Source organism: Stegodyphus dumicola, chromosome 5, assembly GCF_044657685.1.
Source record: "Stegodyphus dumicola isolate Sdum_Otavi_A_Nest chromosome 5, ASM4465768v1".
Lineage (NCBI taxonomy): Eukaryota > Metazoa > Arthropoda > Arachnida > Araneae > Eresidae > Stegodyphus > Stegodyphus dumicola.
The window spans coordinates 140357479-140367537 of NC_140772.1; the positions used below are offsets into that span (position 1 = coordinate 140357479).

At 31.0% G+C, this 10059-nt stretch overlaps 1 long non-coding RNA gene across 1 annotated transcript; it reads left to right on the top strand.

Annotated features, from left to right (window-relative positions):
• Positions 1–4185: 4185 nt before the first annotated feature.
• Positions 4186–9848, top strand: LOC146997248 (uncharacterized). The gene is made up of 2 exons (XR_015041014.1): positions 4186–4226; positions 9688–9848. It is a non-coding gene; the product is annotated as an uncharacterized LOC146997248 (long non-coding RNA).
• Positions 9849–10059: the final 211 nt, after the last annotated feature.

The window sequence follows — 10059 nt, forward strand, 5'->3', positions numbered from 1 at the left end:
TGTGGCTGATATTGTTAACACAAGAACCTGCATTTATGTTCTGTTTAAATAAAAAGGTTTATTTTAACCTTGCTTTGACTTGTAGTTACTTTTTGATATTTTTTCTCCTAACTGTGGTTAAGTTTATGAAACCATAGAAATTCATCAAGGTGTCGAAGAGAATAATTCCTATTAGGAAGGCAGAACATATTAAAACATCAATAAAACAGCAATCATCAATAAAATAGCAAACAACTTTATCAAAATATGTATTACATACAACAAAATTATATTGAAATAAATAATATCCATAATACAAATATTAATTATCCTAATAAATAAATCAATCATCTTCTCGTTGCCTTCTCTCAACAAACGTCCAGTATCCAAGAGAAACATTAAATTTAAAAATTGCACAGAATTATCGCCCTCATTTTTTCAAGAGGCAACAGTGCTGATTTTCAACAGTCAGCAGTCCAGTATACAATTGAATGAAAAACTGTTGTCAAAACCACATTTCTAACAGAATGAAAATATTCAAAATGATGCGATAAAATCGAAAAGATAAAATAAATATTCTTTTATTTTATGTATATATATATACATAAAATCATATACATAAAATAACATATATATATATATATATATATATATGTTATTTTATGTATATATATTGTATATCATATATCACACATACACACACACATATATATATATATATATATTGAAAAAAATGGAGAGCATTTTTTGCAAATGAAATAACCTGAGAATTGCAGAAATGAATATCAATAATCCTTTTTTTTTTTTCCTAAAACATTTTTATTTCTTTTCAAAAGCCAAAGCGCTTGCACTGAAACCATTAGCTATCTATTCCTGAATGTTTAAGAATGCTAAAAATGATACAGTGCAGAAGTATCAAAATGCTCACTATTTATATGCCATCCGTTAGAATAATTAGGTGTATTGTTAATTCGAACACGAAATAAATAAGCATTAAATTAAGAAGCTGGCTTTCGGCTCTGTTTCGCCTTCTTAGTACCCTTAGAAGAGGAAAAAGACGAACTCACTTAGAAAGAGAGTCTGGAACAGAACAATTTGAATTCATAAGATATCCCCCCCCAGGTCTTTCTGTTACCCGCATTTTGCCATTTTAGATTTGTGCTTTGCTTAAACTTTGAAGTGTGATAGAAGTTTGGCAGAAAGATAAGCATTTAAAACGTTTGGAAAAACAATTAATTCCTTTCCGATCATGAAGTTTATTCTATTAATAATTAACGCCCATCATTTAAAATGCTAGATACTTTTCTGATGATATACAGAAGCAAGATGAAATGAAAAATGAACGTAACTCTAGAAGAAAGTCTGCTTTCATAAGCACTGGAAGCAGAAGTGGGCTTTTCTCATTGTAATCAAATTACTTCAAGGCATAAGGACTAATTTATCCTTTATTAGTAATCATTTAGAAACCTCTTTATGCGCCTCTGAATCTAAGAGACTTAGAAATGCACAGATGCTGTAATTATAACACATCTCGATCCCAAATGGGGTATTATAATTCTATTAGTGAAAGAACAGACCATCACAGCTCAATGTGATTTGAACGTGTCCTCCGTTTTTGTTAATTAAGCACTGTTGTGAGGAAATTTGCGCAGCGCTGAAGCGATGTTTGTCGATCCAAATGGCTTAATGTAGTACCCGCATTCTCTGGGAGAGAGGGGGTGGATATGGAGTAAAAAAAAGGCTTTTGAATATAGAAATGGCTGGCGTACGCGTACTTAACACGCAAATCCTCGTCTCCGACTGCCCGCGGGCTCAATCAACAAAGGGCAATTTTGAGCGTATTCCGGAATTTAATGTCTATTTACTCAATAACTCATCGGCGTGTCTTTCTTTTCGATGTGCGTCCTATAATAGGGGGAGGGAATTCTACCTCGTGTTTGAGCCCTCTGGCGATTTTCTTCTCGATCGTCTGCTTCGTTTTGTAGGGTTGCCATGGGTTTCGATTCGCCAAGAAATTGGGAAATGTTATTCCAGACGAAGGCAGTTAATGTTTTTTAAAAAACCTGGAACTGTATAAAGACACAGAAAAACTTCGGTTATTCGAAATTTTTGATAGCTAAATAACAAAGTGAATGCTCTCCATGAGAAATATGTTAAAAACTAATGTTAACTTTCCTTTATAAGTAAACTTATTTTTATCATGAGGTTAAAATTAATTTATTTCTATTTATGTTTGATGAAATGAAATCTGTTTAGTCTAATTAAGATCCTGGAAGATAATACGAGCCCAGAGTATTACGTTTTTTCAGAAGCCCCCGAAATTCACTTTCCTTGTTTAAACGAAGTAATCAGAGGACTACGAAATAATTACAGGATAATTTTGGGTCGCAAGATGCATGCTTCTTATGCCTAGAAGGTGATCATACCTTGAAAATATCTCCATATTATGGAAGTTGTAAGGTTTATGTTAATTTTTCTAACATTTGATTTTTTAGTTAAAAGTTACTTTCCTATCTTCCTGAATTTCAGCTTACAACTTTCGGCCAGAACGTAATTTCAGAATCACGTTTGAATGCAAATGAGGAGAAGTATTTAATTGTGAAGTTCTACTGACTCCGTTAGAGAGCCAGAGATTCTGACTAGCGCGCGTTCGCCTTTTTAGGCTACTCTCTCTCTCTCTCTCTTAAGCAATTATTACGCTCGGCCGTACTTTAGGCCCTTTATAGCTTCGCCGTTAGTTAGCATTAAGGGGCCAACTCTGTTAGAATCTTGAGAGCTTCAGCTATATTTTTTTAGTTTAGTTAAGTTTTATTGATTATTATTCCTGAGTTCAAGCCCAAGTGGAGGTTTCATTGTGACTCCAAGAACGAATCGTCTGTTAACTTTATTTTGAATAATAAAGGGTAATTAATCCTTTGTACGTTTACGTTTCTATCTCTCTGAACTGAGCGATCATTCGCTTACCTATTCTTAAGGTTCCTCAAATTTAGATTAAAACACAGGAATCTTACGAAGTGGTGAGATAATTTATACTAAAATTAGTTAAAAATCAAAATTTGTACAAATCTGTAATTTTATTTGGAATAATGCAAAACTCGGTTGCTTCTCATTTTACACTTTTTTATTTCATGTTTTGGAATTTTTGACATTCTTAATATTAGTCAAGACACATATTACATTTTTAAAATTTTCATTACAATTTTCAAACAGACACATGTGATCTCTCTCATCAAAAACATCATATAAATTCGTTACACTATACGCAGCATTTTTTTAAATGTAAGTATGCCATTAAAAATTAGATTTCGTTATTTTACTCATGCTTCAACAACTTTTTTATCAAAATAATTTTCATTAGTAATACATGTAACAATTTCCAATTTACTTCCTTATAAATTTAGCAAAGCAGCAGCTTTGTGTTTGGCGCAGGTTTAGTCAGTAATTCAATCGATTTCGAAGGTAGACAGGTACCGGTCCCTCTTCATCAGGAGCAAAGAAATCTGCAAGACTGAAAAGAAACGGGCCCAACAGTTGTATTTATACTCTTCGGCAGTAAAGCGAAGGAGCAGATAGTCTTATTTGTCGGAAAAAATAATAACGAAATTGAAAGATTAAGTTAATAGGATTTTAAAAGCGTTAGGAAGGTCTGGATTGGACTTAAAGTCATAAACTAAATAAGGTAAATCTTTGTGAATGTGAAATGCTTCAAGGAAATCCTATTCACAAACTGAAGAAGCTTTTTGAATAACTTTTGACCACCCAAAGTCAAAATTATGATTCAGTTTCCAAGTATGATGAGGTATTGAAGACTTCTTAATTTGGCCTTTTCGGACATAATATTTGTGTTCCTCGACACGAAACACGAAATATAAACATACTTTTAGTTTGGCCGATATATTTCAAATCACACTGACATCATATTCTATAAACTCCCTAAGAATTAAAGTCAGAAATGCAATCTTTAAGAATCGAACCACACTGTAAAAAAAAAGTTCGCTCTTTACAGGCAAAAGTTTTGTAAAGTTACAGAAATCAAAATGTTACACAAGAATTTCCTGTAATGGTAACAGGTTGAAAGCAAACTGTGGCTGGTACAGCTAATTTGCCTGTAACATTACAGATAATGTTTCAGTAGCCGCGCGGAAGAATCACGTGACTGACTGGAAATCAGCCAATCAGAAGAAAAGTGTTTGAAAGCTAGTTGCAGAAAAAAACATGGCTGAATGCATGTTGGTTGTATAGCGCAGGTAAGTAAGAAAATGTTTATAATTACGTTTGAAACATTTTTTGTTCATTTTATGCAGATTATTCTCATGCACTTTGCACTGTTATATGTAGTGAGTAAGTATTTAAACGTTTAAGCTTTGCGATTAATTAATATCAGTGTTCGTAATGAGTTGAAAGAGTGCAGAATATTTATTCCAAATGCAGATCTAATAGTAGTATTTTGTCATTGCGCATCCGATAAATTACGCCTTAAATTGCCCGTATTATTATTTATAACTAATTATTCTAAAATTTAATCACTGTTGTGGTATTTAATTGAAACGGTAATGTGGTTGTTGAAAACAAAATTAATCATGTTAGCGTTCGTTTGCAATCGTCTGACCAAAGAACGTTTGACATCTTTTTCCCGGCAGGCCTTGCGAGAAAAGTTTATGTAAACATTTAGAATTCTGAATGTAATGTATCAGGGGGGGCCCAAGAGCGATGCGCAGTGCAGGGAGAAAGTTATGCCACATACGCATGACGTCATGTGGGTGACAGCGTTAGTTCTTGGCGTTTGTTTACTTTCGTTGCATCAACAGTTTGATTTGATTTGTGTTGTTAATTTGCTATTATACCTAGGTGGAAGTGGCAAATTGTGCCATAGCGTTGTGTCAGAATTATACACGTTAATACGTTTTTTGGCGGAAAACACTCTTTACAACCAGATAAAATAACTATTTTTTTAATGAATTTATGTAGTTTTCCTACATAACTGTGATGTAATTTTACATTTATTTTTCATTTTACTGCTATTTTACATTTAAATTGAAAAATTTCTCATTTTAAACCATTTTTTATCATAATCTTCATTTTGTGTATGAGACTTACATCGTAGTGAGATATTTAAACTCAGTGTCATGTTTACCAATACTGAGTACCTGAATGATTAGTTAATAAATTCGCGTATCCAACTTCATTCACATGTTTGGTTACTTTCTTTACATCCCAAACGTAATTCTATGTATCGAAGCAGCGTCTGGGTTAAGCTTTGCGAACTAAGTAAACTGATACATGCCTCATCGTGAGGAAAGAACAATTTCTCGACCACACTATGATGCAAACATCGAATGAGTGACGGACATATTTCCTTCAGTGTTATTTAACTGATGCATACAGATATGTGTGATGTAATTTAATTGATATAACTTACACATGCTTGAACCTGAAGAAAAACAAATCTGTGTATAATGCTAGAATACAAATAGCGAAAGAGTAAGTAAGATATTCTGTTCAGTGTTATTTAACTGCTGCATATGTTTTAATTTTGATTCCATATAACTTTTTTTTTAATTATAAGAGAAAGAAAAATAATTTAATATTGAACACATATTTCGAGTATAACAAAAGTATTTTAAGAAACAACCTGATAAAAATACATTAGTAATTAAAAATATTTAATTTGTGTACAGGCTGAACTGAAATTAAGATGTGGTGGTGTATTTAATTATGGCAAAGCACACTAGGGCTATCTGCGTAATAGGTGTGATGCCTTCGTGGAGGTCTTTCTCAGGGAAACTGGCTCGTATACACGTTACGCATGAGGAAAACCACGAAAACACTCATGCAGCCAGCCCGTTCGCGGGATTCGGACCGAACTACCAGTGTTCAGCGACTTTACCGCTCGGCCGCTGGTGGGACGAAACTAAGATGCAGGGCAAGTTTATTATTATTATTATTGTGCGTATATGTGTAAGAAAATGTATTTTAATTGTTCCATTTTTAATGGATGGAAGGAAGAATGGGATGCCAATATCGAAGATTAGGATAAATGTTATATAGAAATCTTGGGAGTGTAAGGGATTATAAGAGTACTTTTAGATTATACTGAAAATATACGCACTTCTGCTAAAATCTGAATTGAATCAGTATGAAGTGACTTTTCACTTTAAAAAGAATGTGATAAGTATACTATTTAAAAATATAATGACGGATATTAAGAAATTTATAGAATTTTATGGTATTTAAATATGAATTTGTTAAGTCAAATCTTTATATATATATTTTTGCTTGAGATATGTAATTTAAACTGAAAATCACGATCATATATTTCTCATGGAATGTCAAAGTTCATTTGTATTAAAAACAGTGCATGAGCAATGAAAATAAATAGCACAATACTTTTTGATTATGTTTTTACCATGATCTTAGCAGTTATGCCATCATGTGTTCTGTTCAACAAGATTTATTTAGTGCAAACAATACTATGAAAAAATATTGAAAAATACCTTGTTTTACATTATTTATTTCCCTTAATTAACTTAAATATCGTTTTTCATTTTCTAATGCTTTCCTTTACGAAAAGAATTTAATGTTTACAATTATTTTCAGTATTTGTACGAATTCTGTGCATAAAATAAACATTTTCTTTAACAAAATACTTAATCGGAAAGTATATACCCGGTATTTCCGGTGTATCTACCACATATAAAATGATCATTTTGCTTTAGTTTACATTTTTTCCATTACCAAAATCATGTAGCAGACGCGTCGGCCGATGCGTCTTGTCTCCCGGGTGACGTCACTACCAGCAACCAATGGCACGCTTTTTCCGTTCCTGGCCTAACCTTAGTATATTAAAGAACCTTGGTAATGTATATATTTTTTTTGCTTACTAGGTTTAGTTTATTCTTTTTCTAGGATTACCTAATTAATTATACTTGGTTTATAATTCAGTCTAATATGTTTATATACGAGTGTGTTATGAAGTAAAATTACAAAAACTTGAACAATGCGGTCGAGAATCTGATGTTGATGTATGTTGATGTATTTAATTATGGCAAAGCACACGAGGGCTATCTGCCTAAAGGGAGGGATGCCTTTCGTGGAGGACTTTCTAAGGGAAACTGGCTCGTATACACGTTACACATGGGGAAAACCACGAAAACGCCCATGCAGCCAGCCCGTTCGCGGGATTCGAACCTCAGACCGAACTACCAGTGTTCAGCGTCTTTACCGCTCGGCCGCTGGTGGGCCCGGTCGAGAATCTCGTTTATTCTTTAGTGTAATAATATTATTTTTTCAATGGTATTAATTTCTTACGAATATGTTATAATTCCAAAATGAAGTAATTATATTGATTAAAAATATGTCGCATCATACTTTTCGTAATGTTTTGGTTTACTAACTAGATGCAACTTAATTATTCCATATATTTTAATATACCAATATCAACAGGGAAAAGATGGAAATGACCTAAAATATTTTTCTAAAAATTCGTTAAACTAGTTATAAAAGAAAACTAAAATTTTGTACATTATTTCCAAAAATATTCCATTAATATTTTATAAGTTACAAAATTTATTATATTGTATATATAACTACCATTGCATACTTATAAGTTTTTAAACATTTAATGTAGAATTTAGGTTGATTTTATTTTGCCCAATTTTAATACAGGTTTGAAGTATGATAGTCTTGTTACTAGGATAGCATGAATCTGCTAATACAAGTTTAATATATTTCTTGACAAATGTTTCTCTTATTCATGTAATATAATATATAAATCATAAAATAAGTTTTTTTTAAATAAATTATGATTGTGTATTGGAATTTAACACAATTCTGTATCTATATGTTAGTATTAAAAATAAAATAATAATAAATTTTTAATGAAGCATTGATTTTAGGATTAACAACTGTAAATATATATATATACTCACACATGAATAAATGGAAATGCAAGTTACTTTTCCTTACAAAGCCGTCCATGAATATATACTTCCCTTTAGCCTGATAGCCTTTGCATGCTTTGCCATATTCTATCAATCCAAATGATGCAAATATGCAGAAAATTTTACTTTCTTTGAAAGTTAATGCAGGAAATAAAATTCAGTGCATTTGTAAACTACATTAGTTCTCTTATAGCTTGGTATTTAATTGTCCAATGATTTACTAGTCCAAACTAATGCAGAATTCAGATATTGTTCAAATAAAAGAAAATTAATAAGGTCTGATTGCACTGTGTAAAACTTCCAGCTTCACACATGTGCAATATTAATTCTATATATTTTATCTCATTTTATTGATTAATTTCATAGCATTTCGTGTGACACTAGTAGAAATTATTTATTAAATTTTATGCAGTTTCTGATCTACGTTTTGATTTTGTTATTAATTACGTTAGGTTACATAAGATTTAAAATTATGTAAGGTACAAAAACCTTCTGCATCTATTAATATATGCTGAAGTGAATGAAATTATGTCAGTGAAATTTTTTAAAATCAAAAACAAATTTCTGTGGAAAATTAAAGTTATAAATTCTAAATGCAAACAAAGGAGTGAATTTGAAAGTTATCAAATAAGCCAAAGTGTTGGTAATTTTTGCAGTTTTGCAGAAGAATTTTTATACTGTGCAGAATGGGAATATGATGTTTGGTTTTGTTAGTACAGTCAAAAGTCGTTAATCCGGACTCGTCAGGACTTCGGCGATTCCGGATTATAAATTTTTCCGGATTACAGATCATCAGTTTAAATCTGGTAAGATGGCATGCAGAAATTTTAAAATTAAAAATAGGAAACCGTAATTTATGAAATAAAGAACAATTATGATCTAAAGGGTATCAAAATTTACAAAAAAAAGAAAAAAAAAAACTTAATATTTATTTGTTTACTTTATTAAACATTTCTTTCAATGTAAGTTGTTTAAGTTGCTTCGTTTTATGTGATAATACTTTCTCTTTAATTCTATAAACAGCCATAATTTCTTCTTCAGTTACAAAGTTCCGCTGTTGAAGTCCTATAATTGCTGTGTCGAGAATACCGACTAATTTGACGAAAAATTTAGGGTAACTTGTTTTGTGAGCGCCTTAAGAGAGACAAACATTACCTAAATCATTAAAACAATTTCAGAATCCTGTTGCTAAAAGAAAGCTTGGGGGAAAATGTTGTCCGAGTCCCAGTGATTCATTTGGACCAATATGTAATATTGTTTTAGAAATTTACGGTAATAAATATAATATTTTTCGAATGCTAAAACAGTTCGAGAAATTTATTTAAGTTCTGAATTCTGAATATAAGTATACTGTATATTATATTTAATAACTATGGTGGCTTCATTTATGAAAAGATTTGCATATTGGCTGTTTTTGTACAATGAACCTTCTCTAAGCTAGCTATGCGTGATTCCTGAAGATTTTGATCTTTAATGATATTGGGCATCTTAGAGAAGTTATGTTTACTAATTAGTTATTTTATGAGGAATGCTGGTTAAATTTAAAAAGTGATTGACTGAGGTAGCTTGTAGTAATGAGACGGTTCACTGTAATGCAATTTTTTAAAGTATTTAAGCTGTTCCTGATTACTTAAGATATTATAAAGAAATATGATTAAAAGTGTTATATGAGCACATGTTTAAAACATCTATTAAAATAATTTTTATAAGCTCTTTTTAAGAGCATGATTATGATTTTAAAAGAAATGTTTTTTTTTTCTTTATTTAGGAGACATGGTTTACAAAGAAGGGGAAAAACCATTCATTTTTTCCAAGCAGTCGAAACGAATTTTTATGAAATGTTATATTGTGTTATTTTTTAATTAATTCTTTTTTTAAGGTTTTATGTAAAGTTTATGAATTAAGTAATAAATTATTTTTACTTCTGTATTTTAATTAGCATATTATTTGCTTCGTAATGTTTCACAATAAAATTATGAATTCAATAAACTTCATAATTAACATGCTGTAATATAGAGAGAGAGCATAAAGTTTGTTTTCTGTTGTCACATGTATATTTCACAATTTTGTATGCAAATCTCGAAATTTATAATAACTAAGAATACTTTTTAGTATCACTTTCTAAATGGTAACTATTAAG